Source organism: Xenopus tropicalis, chromosome 6, assembly GCF_000004195.4.
Source record: "Xenopus tropicalis strain Nigerian chromosome 6, UCB_Xtro_10.0, whole genome shotgun sequence".
In the NCBI taxonomy this organism is placed as follows: domain Eukaryota; kingdom Metazoa; phylum Chordata; class Amphibia; order Anura; family Pipidae; genus Xenopus; species Xenopus tropicalis.
In genome coordinates this window covers 140,634,697-140,651,617 of record NC_030682.2, presented here as the reverse complement: position 1 = coordinate 140,651,617, position 16,921 = coordinate 140,634,697, and positions in this window count along the sequence as shown.

Genomic DNA, 16,921 nt, shown 5'->3' with positions numbered 1-16,921 from the left:
AACTAAGAAACCTTGACACCAACTGCATAGAGGGGCAATCATGGCCCCTGAGGTGTCGGATTAGGCCAAGGGGGGAGCTGTATTGCCCATTAGAAGGGATGCAATTCTGCTTTTGAAACTGGAATTTCATCTCTCTTCTTGTGTTGCAAAACTATGTAACCCATTAATGAACCAAATGCCTCTGCAACAGCCGTGGTCCTCTGAGATAGGGTATTCTGCCCAATCTGGCAAGGATCCGGTAACCCCCACCAAGGGTCAAGTAGGCCTACACTGAATCTCAAAGCGCACCCAAAGGGACTTATAAGCTTAATACTAATGCCTTCAAATTGGAAACTACTCACAAGACAATGTATATTGTATAATCTATATTATCTATATTTTAGTCCTATAATCGTTTTTTTTAAACATTTTTTTCTACCCCCCCCCCTTCTGATGAGGTCACGTTTGAAGTAACAGCACTTCCTGTTTAATGGTTGTCACTAAACAATTTTTGAAACCCGAACCTGACCCACACCTGCAGTCTGCAACCTGGGCCCACGACTTCTACTCACTTGGACCCACTACCCGACCCACAGCTACCTTTTCCGCAACCCGTAAACAGGAAGTGCAGTTGCTGCAAACCAGAAGTGACATCATCAGAAGTGGGCGGGGGTATAAAACAATTTTAAAAGGTAAAATCTAGACAATCTACATAATATACAGTAATATAAAATAAGAAATATAGATAAGACCCACAACCTGACCTGCATCCCACAGACCACAACCCACAGTCCCGCATCTATACCCGCATCCAGAAATCCTACCCGCAACCCACAGGGTACCCTCTTTTCTTGCTAGAAAAGTACCTGCTTTTTTAGCAAGAAAAGATCGGCTTTAGTGGTCAGTGGGTCATGGATCAAGTTATGGATAAGGCAGTTGCAGGTTGGAGCAGGTAGTGGGTCCAAGTAGGTAGAAATGTGGGTTGCAGGTCCGGCCAGCGGGTTGCAGTCTGTGGGTAACTGGCTTGGTATTTGTATTTAATTCAGCACCTTATTCCTTGCAACAGTCTTTAGCTTACTAGATAAAATGTTATGGACAGTCTTGGGTTCCTGATCATCCAGAAAATATATACAACAGTCTTTGGTTAAACAAACCCCTTATGTAGAAATCACAAGACAGATTGAGACTGGGAGCATGGGGGGGGGGATTATTTCCTTAGCAGAGGAAGCACTTAACTAAATTGTTGCCCTGCAGGATTGCCCTGAACGATATGATCGACCACAAGAGACAGGATAAAGCTTTGGGGATATCTTTGCATTCAGCCATCATGGATAGAAGTTTCCCGCAGTCACGTGTTTTTACTGTATATTCTTTTACCCAAAAGGTGTAATTAGGATAAAATGTCATATTTATTGTGTTTTTAGCTACATTTGCCCTCCTTGGATCAAATGGAACAAATAAATAAACATAGAAAGGGCATTATATATATATATTTACTGATGGCCAGGGCACAGAAGAAGATTTTTGTCTTTCATATGCAAAATTCACTATAATTGAACCCCAAGTGGTTCAGTAAATACGGCCAACGAATGGAGAGGCTCCAGGCCCCAGTGAATCCCGCTCTGTCTGTTTTAGCTACGGCTCAGTTTAATGTTGTGTAATTTGTTTGTGTTGTGTAGTTTGTCTCCTTGCCAAAGGGCCCCTATGAGATGTGGGACAAAGGACAAATGCCCAGAGATACAGCGCTGTGGGGAGTTCATGCTTCCTCTCTCGCACAATCTTCTTGTGTGTCTCAGCGGCTCCGGCCTTTCCTGCTCTATCTTGTTCTCATCCCTTAAGCATTCAGGCCCGACACCTATTCTTATACTGTCCCAGTCGGGCTTATTGCTCAGCCAACGCTTCCACTTCCCTCCTGCCTTTGTTCTCTAACTGTATCCCAAAAGGTACCCCATCTCTCTCCCCATTCCGTCCCTCTTGCTAAAGGGCCATTAAAGCCAGATCATAAATAAAGCTGTAATTACAATTCCATTTCCAATTCACTTTCAATTTACATTCATTATGCTCTAAAATGTTAGAACTTCAGCATTTGGCACATTCTCAAGGGGTTTTGGTCCCAAGTAGTAATAAGCGAATTTTTTCACCAGGCATCAGTTCGCAGCGAATTTCCGCATTGGCAAATTGTTTCGTGAAACTTCCGTGAAAATTTGGTGTGCGTCCAAAAATTTAGTCGCGCGTCACAGTCACATAAAAAAGCAGTTGCGTCAAAAAAGGGCGCGTAAAAAAAAGCGCGGGCGACAAAATAAAAGACGCATTTCGCAAATTTTATGGCAAAGTGAAACAGGACAGATACGCTCATCACTAGTCCCAAGTCAGGAATAGGTTTTATATGACTTTCCACTAAACACATAGGGAGTGGGGAGGAGGTTATGTAATGTTAACCCCCCCCCCAAGCAATTTTTTTCCTAATAAAGAAAAACAAAATTTCATATTATTTCATTGTTTCATATGCCAGAGCCCCCAGGGCAGAGAATAGAAAAGGACAGATAAACACTACTTCTAATAGCATTTATATATACAAATAAGTTAAAAAAAAAAAATCTGCCATAGACAATACAGGGAGTTGCCCCTGCTAAAACACACATAGACAGTAAATGATCAGCATTGTCTATTTTAGTAGCCATGACAAGTAGCTGCTACTAGTAGCGCAGATCTATCATGGGCGACTGAACCGTTCCATGGGTCCTTAAGGGTGAAGACACACAGAGCTACTAGTAGCAGCTACTTGTCACGGCTACTAAAAAAAAACAATGCTGATCATTTACTGATAACTGTCTCTATGTGTATTTTAGCAGAGGCAATTCTCAGTATTGTCTATGGCAGGGGATTTTCTGGCATTTAGTAGCCATGAAAAAGTAGCTGCTACTAAGTAGCTCTGTGTGTCTTCAACCTAAACATGTCTGCAGAGACAACAGAGCTGATAGCAGACAAAGAGTGATAGCAAAGAAATACTATTGGGGAGAAATAACTGGTATGTCAATTAATATGACTTTGCTTTGACTGTAGGGTGACTTTATTTAGCTTTTTGTCCCGGAACTCCCCAGTTTGGGTGCTAGTTGCTAGGGTCTTGTTTACCTTACCAACCGGGCAGTGGGTTGAATGAGAGACTGGAATATGATTAAGAGAGGAACTTAATATAAATATAATTAATAAAAAGTATCAATAATAAAAAAATTGGCAGATCACAAAGCAAAAGTTTTCTCGCTGCCGGGGTCAGTGACCCCCATTTGAAAGCTGGGAAGATGTACAAGAGGAAGGCAAATAATTAAAAAAACTACAAATAATAAATATGAACACAACTGTTGTTAGGAAAAGAGCATTTCATAACATACTAAGTTAAATACTATAGGCACAACCTGCCACCGCCCCTTTCCATTCATTCGAACGACTGGGAACTGGTTCTTTTTAGTTTCAGCTGAAAATCACCCTTTGTTTCCCCCTCTGTATCTCCCTCTGGTAATTAATGTTCATTTCTCTTTGAAAAACAAATACATTTCATATTATTACTTATTCCTCCGGCATAGGATTTGGCGCTCTGTATAACTCAATAAAAAAGCAAGGGACATACTTTACATTGCTGAAAGCCCAGTCAGCGGCCTTGAGTGCCGGAGTCCCATCGGCTCTTACTGGCAGTGGGTGCCCCCGAGCACTAGTCATAAAGGCAGGAATGTAAATCCGCAGCTATAGTCGCTCTCAGCCGGGGCTTCCGGGGGGTCTAATTCTCTGGTTATTGCACTGCGTTGCCCACAACACTGCCCATGAGTGATACAGTTCCGCTAGTGAAATGGGATATTTAGTTTCTGCAGGTGCAATAGGTTTTGGTGAAATCCTTAGTAATGATGGCTGGGGCAAGGTTGAGAATAACATGTAACATATTCAATGATAGTTGAAGTTATGTATGATTACATCAATAAATGATACTGTTGTTAATCAAGTATAATTCTTACGAGTCATTCTTTAGGGGAGGGAAAAAAGGGTGGGAAGGGGAGGTTGGGGGGTGGGAGGGAGGGAGGGAGGGTGTGCCTGACTTGTCGGAGGGCAGAAAATGAAAATCAAAAAATGGATGCCAAAAAAAATAAATGTTATGATTGGTTAAACTGAAACCAAACTAAACCGGGTGGAGTGCCTCTCTTTACTCCTCTCCATTCCTCTCCGGGATCTGGGTTCGACCTATGGATTTTCATTTTTGTTTCAATCCTGACTCATCCCAATGTCCCGTGGGACTTTCAGTTATTCCCCTCATTTTCTCTTTCCCACCTCCAGAATTCCTTTTATTTTATGTCTTAAATAACTTATATATTTATAACTTAATATAACTTATATGGGAGGAACATAGTAACAAGTAAGTTAGGTTGAAAAAAGACGTACGCCCATCACGTTCAACCATAATGCCTATATATAACCTGCCTAACTGCCAGTTGATCCAGAGGAAGGCAAAAACCCCATCTGAAGCCTCTCTAATTTGCCGCAGAGGGGAAAAATTCCTTCCAGACTCCAAGATGGCATGGTTTAAATTGTAAGGGTGGAGTATTGTTCCCAGGGAAGCCCATGTTTTTGGAGCAAAGTGCCCTTTTTAACATTTTCCCTAAATGGCGTTCCCTATGGGTGCAAAGAGTTGCAGCAGTTTTTGTTGGAGACCACTTTAGGTTTTGCTTTAGGGAAAGTTTAGATGGCTGCTCGCTCTCTGGTTCCCAGTGGCTTACCTACAGGTGGCAGGTAGTGATGAGCGAATCTGTTCCGTTTCGCCTTGCCGAAAAATTCGCGAATCTTTCAAAAGATCCGCAAAACGGCGAAAAATTTGCGAAACGGCAAAGCGGCTATTATTTTGTCGCCCGCGGCTTTTATTTTGTCGCACAGCTATTCTCTTGTCGACTGCAGCTATTATTTCGTCGCCCGCGGCTATTATTTCGTCGCCCGCGGCTATTATTTTGACGCACGGCTATTCTTTCGTTGCCCGCGGTTATTATTTCGTCGCGCGGCTATTGTTTTGACGCCCGCGACTATTCTTTTTTTACGCCGGCAACAATTTTTGGAGGTGCGGCGAATTTGCGACAATTTTTTTATCCGTTTCGCAAAACAATCCGCCAATGGCGAAACACGGTAATTCGCCACGAATCCATGCCTGGCAAAACATTTCGCCCATCACTAGTCGCAGGCACTAGAATCATTGATACCTGGTGGAGAGCAGCTGATATATAAGGTTCAACCATCAGTTCCAACTGCAACATGGTGAGGGCATGAGGGAATCTTTTTTATAGGAAAATATTTGGCTGGCAATGACCCGAGACTGTTGGTTACCATGAACAATATCCTCTACCTTAGAGCTAAGAGTGTGTCTGTGACGGTTACACAGAGGTCCTTGCATGGATATCTGGCTGCTCTGGGTCTTAGGTAACTATATGTGGGCCAGGAAAAGTGTATCTGAATAGCAGAGAGAAGCATCTCACTTCCACATCTAAAGATGTCCTATCTACCTGTCAAGATGGGGCATCTGCAGACAGACCAATTGCTATCTCATAGGGTCATATCATAGGGCGGCCTAGCTGGAAATGATCCCTCCTGAGAGGCAATACATGCCATATGGTCAGGCAGCAAGGTTGATATTAGTTACAGTCAATAACCATGAGGAAAGATCACATGGCCTCCTTAGGATGGCAGCCATGGCCATCAGAATAGAATCATTGGGCTTATATGTAGCAGTGGTCAAGAAGAAGAGAGACCAAGATCCAAACATATAGAATAAACAAAGGGGAAAGTGAGGCAGATACTTCTCTCTACTGGTTCCTTCCTTGTGTCAAAACAGTTCCCTTGTGTTTTTGTCTGGATGAATGTGCTTATCTTTGCAAATCACAGCCGTCAACTTGACTCTCGGTTGTTGATTCACACCGCGGACAATACATGTTACGCAATGAGAAGGAACTAGTAGACTGTACCATAAATGGGTCTTCCCCTTAGTCACAATGACTCGAATTAAGTCGTATTAATAGAATGGGAAGACTTATAAAGTGACACAAACTTGCATGAATCCAAAAGCGGAACTGGAGGAATTAGGAAATACTTGTTATAGCCGAGCGATGGAGATGAGGAAAGATCACAGCTGTCTGCCCCTATAGAAGTGAAACATGCAAGCTAAACAGAACGGGGGAACCTGCCGAGTAGAAGGAAGAATGGAGCTGGGGGCCTTGTGCGTGGGCAGAGGGATACGGGAAGGCCAAGTGTTTCTGGGAAATGGAGAAGATTCTCTAACCGGCAGCAAAACTCAACTAAGGAAGCAACAAGCAAAAATATTGTGACTCTTGTAATGTTTCAGCAATTCTGTCTATTCCAATACTTCCTTACAGAGGCATATTTGTGATAGGCCAAGTGAAACTCATAGACAGCAGTGATTGGCTGGGCAGAAGGTACTGGCATTGTCCTACAGGTGATTGTAAGGCTATTAGGGATAGTGTCCCACTTGGCTATAGGATGATCTACTGCTACTAGGATATCTGCCAAAATTCCATATTGACAATATTGTCAAGCAGTCACTTTTTGGCCTTTGTCTCTACCCATGCATTGGCTCCTTAATGCAAAGTCCTATAGGCCCATCCAGCAACCAGAGGATGTAGCTCAATTGTCTCTTGATCAACTATAGCAAATTTACAATTGTTAATGTAATAATACATTAACAAGCCCCGCCCCCTGTGCCCCTGCTGATCTGGCTGACTACTTTGTGACTCAATAATAAAATAAAATAATAAAATGTAACAGAAGTCACCTGTCCTCAGCCTGCCTTCAGCCTGCCTCCTCCCAATCCCACAATTCCCTGCTGCACACGTGATGCCAATAAAGAAAGGAACATCCCAGTGCAATGCATTGTGGGTTATGTAGTTCCTGCATGCTGTCTGTAAGCTGTGGAGAAGTTGTTACAATGTGTAACATCAGTGTTTTAGTCCCTCCTCCCCTGCCAGGATTTCAAATGATGCAGAAAGAGAAGAACTGTTTTGCAGCTGGATTTCAGCATATAAAATGGCATTTATTCCTACTGTTTGAAGGAACAGATTACAGGGATTGGGATATTAGGGGTTTCTGTGCTGTGTGGGGCTCTTTAACACATTTTGGTTGGGAAGCCGGTGATCCCCTTTAAGGTTTTTAGATGCTAGTTTACTCTTTGACTGCACCTATATATATATATATATCCATATGAATCCATTTTCCTGCTTTACATCACCAGTTGCCATTATACCCCATAGAGGAGAGGGTTAAAAGCAGCAGGGTAAGTGGCTGTATAGTGCCAGTAACAGGTGGCTCTGAGAGGACCCGCTAAGCTCCGCTGAGCCGACTGAAAACTGAAAGATGTTGAAGCCAAAACAAACAGGAACAGGGCGCACATCCCTATTGGAAAGGCTGAATATTCTGTATTTATGTTACACGCTGTATGTTTGTGCGCCTGGGCGGCCATTCCTTTCCTTCCCTCTGTGTAACTGTGGGAGAAGTCTGCTCTCCGACAATATTCCGGGGGAACATGAAAGGACCCGAAAAGAAATTGCAGGTGTAACCACTATTCAGAGTTTCTGAACATTTCATACCCTTGGGGTGCAGCAGAATTAATATCTTATTAACTTGGCCATGTGTTAGACGCTACCAGAGCAGTTGCCGAGGCCATTTACACTCACTGCTGTACATTATTCTCTAACTGACTCAATGAAAACTTAGTGTTTTAGTCCCTCCTCCCCTGCCAGGATTTGAAATGATGCAGAAAGAGAAGAACTTTTTTTGCAGCTGGATTTTTAGCATATAAAATGGTATTTATTCCTACTGTTTGAAGGAACAGATTACAGGGATAGGGATATTAGGGGTTTCTGTGCTGTGTGGGGCTCAGAGTTCCCCTTTAATGATGCATTAGGGGGTACTTCACCATTAATTGATGTTTTACTATGATACAGTTGGCAAACTTTGATTCATTATTCTACAGGTATAGGACCCGTTATCCAGAATGCTCGGGACCAAGGGTATTCCAGATAAGGGGTCTTTCCGTAATTTAGATCTCCATACCTTAAGTCTTCTAAAAAATTAATAAAACATTCATTAAACCCAATAGGGCTGTTCTGCCCCCAATAAGGGGTAATTATATCTTAGTTGGGATCAAGTACAGGTACTGTTTTATTATTACAGAGAAAAGGGAATCATTTAACCATTAAATAAACCCAATAGGGCTGTTCTGCCCCCAATAAGGGGTAATTATATCTTAGTTGGGATCAAGTACAGGTACTGTTTTATTATTACAGAGAAAAGGGAATCATTTAACCATTAAATAAACCCAATAGGGCTGTTCTGCCCCCAATAAGGGGTAATTATATCTTAGTTGGGATCAAGTACAAGTACTGTTTTATTATTACAGAGAAAAGGGAATCATTTAACCATGAAATAAACCCAATAGGGCTGTTCTGCCCCCAATAAGGGGTAATTATATCTTAGTTGGGATCAAGTACAGGTACTGTTTTATTATTACAGAGAAAAAGGGAATCATTTAACCATGAAATAAACCCAATAGGGCTGTTCTGCCCCAATAAGGGGTAATTATATCTTAGTTGGGATCAAGTACAGGTACTGTTTTATTATTACAGAGAAAAGGGAATCATTTAACCATTAAATAAACCCAATAGGGCTGTTCTACCCCCAATAAGGGGTAATTATATCTTAGTTGGGATCAAGTACAGGTACTGTTTTATTATTACAGACAAAAAGGGAATCAGTTTTAAAATTCTGAATTATTTGATTAAAATGGAGTCTATGGGGGACGGGCTTTCCGTAATTCGGAGCTTTCTGGATAATGGGTTTCCTGATAAGGGATCCCATACCTGTACTTAATACCAAAATCTTGTTATTTACAGTCAATACACCGGTAAGATGTATAAATGGTCTTTTTTCTGAACTTGCCTGGATTTATTAGCAGGGGAATCAGAACAAAGGAATTTTGAGATGAACAAAAAACCTCATCTCTGAGTGAATTCTATCAGGCGTAGCTCTAACCTGACATGATTGTGAGAATTCAACGAGCGGAATCACATGCGAAGGCAACCGTAAAGGCATAAAATGACACGGCCCCTGGGGAATGCCAGTAAAACAGGACTGGAAATGGAGCTGGAAAAGGAATTTAGACTGCGGTCATTTTACCCCACTTTGCACCTTCAGTCTATACTGTAGTTACCTGCATTTGGGGTAAGTGGCATTGCTGTGGGTAATACCTTGGGGCACAAACACAGGGGCCTTGTTGGCACTTTGAGAACCTGAAAATTGCAATTATAATGTGACGTGACGGCTGCCTGTATTAGGGGCACTGCAACTGGATATTAGAGAGCACAGGAACCTAATTCTAAACTATATTCTGAATAACTGCATTTAAAAAACTTATCTTTGTCATTTCAGTAATGGAAACCCTATCTACTAAGTTACTAATCATTTGGTAAACTGCTCTAGGTCTAGTAACCTATAGCAACCAGTCAAAGGATAACATAATAGATGATGATGATAATAAGCAGATACTATCTATAAGTCACTGTGGGTTATCAACCACAGTCTGGTATGCTGTTCTACTGTAGTCTATGTTTTAGGGTCTACTAGGGGCTACTAGTAGCAGCTACTTGTCACAGCTACTAAAATAGACAATGCTGATCATTTACTGATAATTGTCTACGTGTGTTTTAGCAGAGGCAATTCTCAGTATTGTCTATGGCAGGGGATTTTTTGGAGTTTAGTAGCCGTGACAAATAGCTGCTACTAAGTAGCTGTGTGTGTCTTCACCCTTAGAGCATCATTTGCCCTGGTCCACCAACTGTAGCATGATAGGCCCCTCAAATAACAAATTCATTGGTTAAAAATAAACAGTTATGAATAAATGCATAGTAAGAATTAAATAAAATCCCATTGCGTAAGATTTGTTACGTTTTCAGCATTTTTATCCGTATTTATAGGAAGAGACGGTTTATTGCAAACGAGCGGCGTTGATTTGTTTGACTCATCTGAAATTTACAAGAATCCCTATTTTTGGCTGTTGCATCAGTGCCAATTGTGCAAGTTTGTTTTTGTCTTCCTATGAGCGAGGCCCTTTGTGTGGCTGCAAATAAATTCAGTGGTTAATCTGTAAAATCGCTCAGATTCTGTAATACGATGATATTGCCTAGAGGAACGCTGAGAGCGGCGGCAGGAAGGCTACACTGCGGGTCTGAGCTTTGTCTGTGTAGAACTACAATTGCCTATGGTAGGGTCCGAGTAGATAGTTAGTTACAATGAGAGCTAGATGCATATGGTTCTGTATATTGGTACTGATCCGGATCTTCTTTCACTGACCACCAGGCCCGTATTTGTGGAGAGGCCACAGACAGCTTCAGTCTCCTATCTTTCTTTTGCCTTGATATTTATTTGGACCTAATAACTAGAGGAACAGGGCACCTACTACGTGCCAAGCAAATGCCCATGTCTGTATTCACCACCATTCCTTATTAGCCACCAATATCCACCCGTGCCATTGGGGCCGAGCACTCACCCCTTTGTACCCCTTTTGTGAGCCCCCAGACAGACGAGCTGGGCACAAGGTGGGACACTGGACTCTGTTGAGGCTGATAAAGCACTTGAGTAATCTCTCCATCTGCATTCTCTTCTCTTTAAATCATAGAATTAGAGAAGAGCAGCAAGTGTTGACTCCAGAACATTCCGAGCTCGGTTGGGTAACTTCTTACAGCTCCATAAAAAGAATGTTCCTGGGTGATTCACACGCTCAGTTCTAGGGGGTGAATGTTCTTCAGATGAGTTCCCCTCAGCCAGTACAGCTGTTTTACCGAAAACCAGTTTAAATGATTGGCCTTTCGCTGGTTTCTCATCAGGAATGTGCGGCCTCCTGACTGAACAAGTGAATAATATAAAGCGAAGCGGAAGGGAACAGCTAACCCTTTCTTTCCTATGGCTGGAGTGGCCAGACTTCCATTTATTCACTCAATAGCCGAAGCCACTTGAATCCCCAAGGCAAACAGATAGCAATTGAAAGGTCAGCAAAAACAAACTCTACATTTCCCAAGTCAAACACTGTTGGTATTTTATGTCTGGCCCAATATCACCCCGTGGAGTCTGACAGTGTCGGACTGGCCAGGATACCAGGAAAACCCCCGGTGGGTCCAGGTGTCAGTGGGCCCTCCTGCTCCTGACCATTTGGCCTGCTTCATGGTCATTCCCTATTTCTGAATGGGAACAAAGGAGAAATAGATGGAAGAATAGATGCTAGCATGTAAATAAAAGAGACTGGGAGAATAAAGAGGTTGGGTGAGGAAAGGAGGAAAAATAGTTTGGAGAGTGGGCCTATGGTCTAAGGTTTTGTGGTGGGCCCCTGGGGTCCCAGTGCAACACTGGAGTCTGATAATTAGAGGCTAAATTCCCCCATCAATTCCAAAAAAAAAAAGTATGTTAGATATGTTGCTGGGAAGTCAAATTCAATGAAATAAGGGGTCTGAATTCTAAAACACAGGCTAAGTTGCAGGCCAAATTTTTTATTAAGATACTGAACAGTCAGGCACAGTGACAGTGCTGTCGGGCCATTGGTGCTACACAGTCAGGCACAGTCACCAGGGGCCACATAAAATAGCCAGAAGGGCCATATTCAGCCCAGGTGCCTTGTGTTGGACACGTGTCCGCTAAAGGGAAATTTAAACTCAGATTAAAGGGGAACCCCGGCTTCCAAACCAAAACCAAACAGTGAGCTGCCCGGCTGGGTTTCCTTGGGCTTGGCCTACCTCTGGGCTTAGGGAACTGTTCCAAACCAGATTATTACATTAATATGAAAAGGCTGCATATTTTGTATTTGATGTATATTGCAAAGTTGCTTGAAACTTTTCAAAAAAGTTGTGTTTGGGTGGAGTTCCCCTTTACCTTTGATGAGAAAAGCCTAGCTCTTGGTTTATGCCATTAAAGCTCAGTAGAGTAGAGAAACCACAGCTGACCCAGTGTAAGCTACAACTCCCAAGCCATTAATACATATATTAGTTTACACCCCCTATACAGGCGCTGTATACAGTACGGCAAGCGAATTCCTGATGCAATCGTTGTGGCACATTTCCCACTCTATCTGGGGAGAAGGGGACTTTGCTGACCTAGGGGAAACAGGTTTTGGGCTGCAGGACTAATAGCAATGAGTGTGTAAGTGCGTGTGTAGTGCCGGGGGCAATGTGACCGGCTAGTTAGTAACACTCAACAGAAACTACTGAGCAAAACAGGGGGTTTCAGGCTCTGAACTAAATGGTCTAAATCTAAACTGCACATCATCTTGCTCATCGGCCCATCTTGATCCATCCATGTTGCCTGCACAAGTCACTGCCCCCACTTTCTGCCCTTGTCTGCTGCCTTTTTACCTCTTTTTTGCTTTATGGCTGATGTTTCATCCTTCACATTCCTTCAGTCGTCTAAATAACTGCTTTGTGTTGCAGATCCGGCCAGTTCTATTTATACCTGCACAACTATTGCTATTTATGTTTCTATACATTCTGAAATAGTGCAGTGCCGTTTCCTAATGGTTCCTTCCAGTCTTTATTCTGCTTCAGTGTGCCTTATAGCAGAAGTGAATAATGCGTGTGTGTTTGTGTGTATATACTGTATATATATATATTGTGTATATATTCTGCCCCCAATAAGGGGTAATTATATCTTAGTTGGGATCAAGTACAGGTACTGTTTTATTATTACAGAGAAAAGGGAATCATTTAACCATGAAATAAACCCAATAGGGCTGTTCTGCCCCCAATAAGGGGTAATTATATCTTAGTTGGGATCAAGTACAGGTACTGTTTTATTATTACAGAGAAAAGGGAATCATTTAACCATTAAATAAACCCAATAGGGCTGTTCTGCCCCCAATAAGGGGTAATTATATCTTAGTTGGGATCAAGTACAGGTACTGTTTTATTATTACAGAGAAAAAGGAATCATTTAACCATGAAATAAACCCAATAGGGCTGTTCTGCCCCCAATAAGGGGTAATTATATCTTAGTTGGGATCAAGTACAGGTACTGTTTTATTATTACAGAGAAAAGGGAATCATTTAACCATTAAATAAACCCAATAGGGCTGTTCTGCCCCCAATAAGGGGTAATTATATCTTAGTTGGGATCAAGTACAGGTACTGTTTTATTATTACAGAGAAAAGGGAATCATTTAACCATTAAATAAACCCAATAGGGCTGTTCTGCCCCCAATAAGGGGTAATTATATCTTAGTTGGGATCAAGTACAGGTACTGTTTTATTATTACAGAGAAAAGGGAATCATTTAACCATGAAATAAACCCAATAGGGCTGTTCTGCCCCCAATAAGGGGTAATTATATCTTAGTTGGGATCAAGTACAGGTACTGTTTTATTATTACAGAGAAAAGGGAATCATTTAACCATTAAATAAACCCAATAGGGCTGTTCTGCCCCAATAAGGGGTAATTATATCTTAGTTGGGATCAAGTACAGGTACTGTTTTATTATTACAGAGAAAAGGGAATCATTTAACCATTAAATAAACCCAATAGGGCTGTTCTGCCCCAATAAGGGGTAATTATATCTTAGTTGGGATCAAGTACAGGTACTGTTTTATTATTACAGAGAAAAAGAAAATACATTTTAAAAATTAGAATTATTTGCTTATAATGGAGTCTAATGGAGACCGCCTTACTGTAATTCAGAGCTTTCTGGATATCAGGTTTCCTGATAACAGATCCCATATCTGTACTAAAAGCTGCTGTGTAGTTTTCTGACTTCTTTTTTAGGTTTGTATTTTCTTATTCCCCCACACCCCTCCCCACCTTCCTTGTGCAAACTTATCACCATGCTGCAGAGCTGTAACATATATTTTATATATATATATATGTGTCCATGTACCTGTATCTGGCCATTAAGGCAGTCTATTGTAGGAAAAAGCTACTGAGAATGTATCCAAATTAGATGTATTTACCCCGGGGGACCTTTCCATGGCCGGCAAGGGAAAGGACAAAAGGTTAGTCCTTGAGAATAAAGGAAAAAGAGATTTCCCATTCGTTAGCAGAAAAGGTTCCTTTATGCCCAGTAACAGCCATAGAGAAATGGCATTTCCTGCCCGGGGAGGGTGAGTGTTGCCTTACGTGCGCCGTCCCTTTAAGAAACGTTGCATAACGACTTTATAGCTCAGCTAAACTAATTAGAGGCAGTAATAGTTAATAGAGAGCGCTCGCATCCCAAGGCCTCTTATTATTCCACTTTATCACATCCTGTTTTGACTTTCATGTTTTCACATAAGGGGAGGGGGGGGGGGTGGTAATTAAAACAAAGGAAGCAATCTCGTTAAAGGGATATTATACTGATAAATTATTCATTTTTAAATCAGTTGATTTTTTTTTAAGGCTTTTCCTACTAAATACACAGCGGTATTTTCATGGTGGGGGGGATTTAAACTCCTGCCTGCTGAGACTGCAAGATGGAAGGAGCAATACAAGTAATACAGGCTGTGTATGTGGGTGCCGGGAGCAACTGCACTCAATGGCCTTTCATTTCCCAACTTGGAGAATTACCATTGACTTATTTTTATTTCCCCCATGGGCCTATAGAAAAATCTATACCATTTGGCATTATCTGTATCTATAATTACCGTGAAAGTGGCCAGCCTGCAACTATGGCAGCATAGGGATTCCCCTGTACTAAGCACAATTCAGCAGGAACAGCCCCTAAGTTTGCTCATAGCCTGTACAGAGAGATACCATAAAACTATGGCAGCATAGGGATTCCTCTGTACTAAGCACAATTCAGCAGGAACAGCCCCCTAAGTTTGCTCATAGCCTGTACAGAGAGATACCATAAAACTATGGCAGCATAGGGATTCCCCTGTACTAAGCACAATTCAGCAGGAACGGCCCCCTAAGTTTGCTCATAGCCTGTACAGAGAGATACCATAAAACTATGGCAGCATAGGCAGGGTCGGACTGGGGGGTGAAGGGCCCACCAGAGCCCTGCAGGGGCCCCTGCCGTGCACCCCTAACACCCCCCCAGCACCAGAGGCAGGGGCCCACTGGGTATTTTCCCGGTGTCCCGGCGGCCCAGTCCGACCCTGAGCATAGGGATTCCTCCTGCGCCCTGAGTCCTGTCTATTCAAGCCTTGAGTGACCTGTTAATTCAATTTAGAATATTTGGACTCGTTTGTGTAAATGAGGGAAAGACAGAGAACAATCGCGTGTGTGTTCTGACGCACCGATGATGATGATGATGATGTGCCCAGGTGAAATGGGGTGAGGGCTCTGTAGCACTTCCAGTCCCATGAAATGCTGCTCCCTGTGTAACTCGCTGCAGCTGGAGGCACAAACATCTGTTTACTCAACAAATGAAACGTAATTTTCCCCCGTCCTTTCCACGTACTGTATGTTCCCTGAGCTGCGACTCCCGTACGTGTTTATATTCTCACTATGCGCCTCATTCACTCGCCAATCATTTATTATTGCGCTGTAACGCTGGCAAATTACAGCCCCACGGCCAACTCGTCAGCTCAGGCGGGATGGCCCCCCTTATTATGTTGCAATGTATGGCCCCAGCCCCGGACTGGCAATCTGTGGGTTTGGGCAAATGCCAGAGGGGCTGCTGTAAGATGCCATAGACAGTCACTATTTATTGGGCTGGGGGGGGCTGTTTGGGCCTCTGGGTACTGGGAATGCCAGGGGGGCTGTAAGGTGCCACAGACAGTCACTATTTATTGGGCTGGGGGGGGGCTGTTTGTGCCTCTGGGTACTGGGAATGCCAGGGGGGCTGTAAGGTGCCACAGACAGTCACTATTTATTGGGCTGGGGGGGCTGTAAGATGCCACAGACAGTCACTATTTATTGGGCTGGGGGGGGCTGTTTGGGCCTCTGGGTACTGGGAATGCCAGGGGGGCTGTAAGGTGCCACAGACAGTCACTATTTATTGGGCTGGGGGGGGGCTGTTTGTGCCTCTGGGTACTGGGAATGCCAGGGGGGCTGTAAGGTGCCACAGACAGTCACTATTTATTGGGCTGGGGGGGCTGTAAGATGCCACAGACAGTCACTATTTATTGGGCTGGGGGGGCTGTTTGTGCCTCTGGGTACTGGGAATGCCAGGGGGGCTGTAAGGTGCCACAGACAGTCACTATTTATTGGGCTGGGGGGGGGGCTGTTTGTGCCTCTGGGTACTGGGAATGCCAGGGGGGCTGTAAGGTGCCACAGACAGTCACTATTTATTGGGCTGGGGGGGCTGTAAGATGCCACAGACAGTCACTATTTATTGGGCTGGGGGGGCTGTTTGTGCCTCTGGGTACTGGGAATGCCAGGGGGGCTGTAAGGTGCCACAGACAGTCACTATTTATTGGGCTGGGGGGGCTGTAAGATGCCACAGACAGTCACTATTTATTGGGCTGGGGGGGCTGTTTGTGCCTCTGGGTACTGGGAATGCCAGGGGGGCTGTAAGGTGCCACAGACAGTCACTATTTATTGGGCTGGGGGGGCTGTTTGTGCCTCTGGGTACTGGGAATGCCAGGGGGGCTGTAAGGTGCCACAGACAGTCACTATTTATTGGGCTGGGGGGGCTGTTTGTGCCTCTGGGTACTGGGAATGCCAGGGGGGCTGTAAGGTGCCATAGACACTCACTATTTATTGGGCTGGGGGGGCTGTTTGTGCCTCTGGGTACTGGGAATGCCAGGGGGGCTGTAAGGTGCCATAGACACTCACTATTTATTGGGCTGGGGGGGCTGTAAGGTGCCACAGACAGTCACTATTTATTGGGCTGGGGGGGCTGTTTGTGCCTCTGGGTACTGGGAATGCCAGGGGGGATGTAAGGTGCCACAGACAGTCACTATTTATTGGGCTGGGGGGGCTGTTTGTGCCTCTGGGTACTGGGAATGCC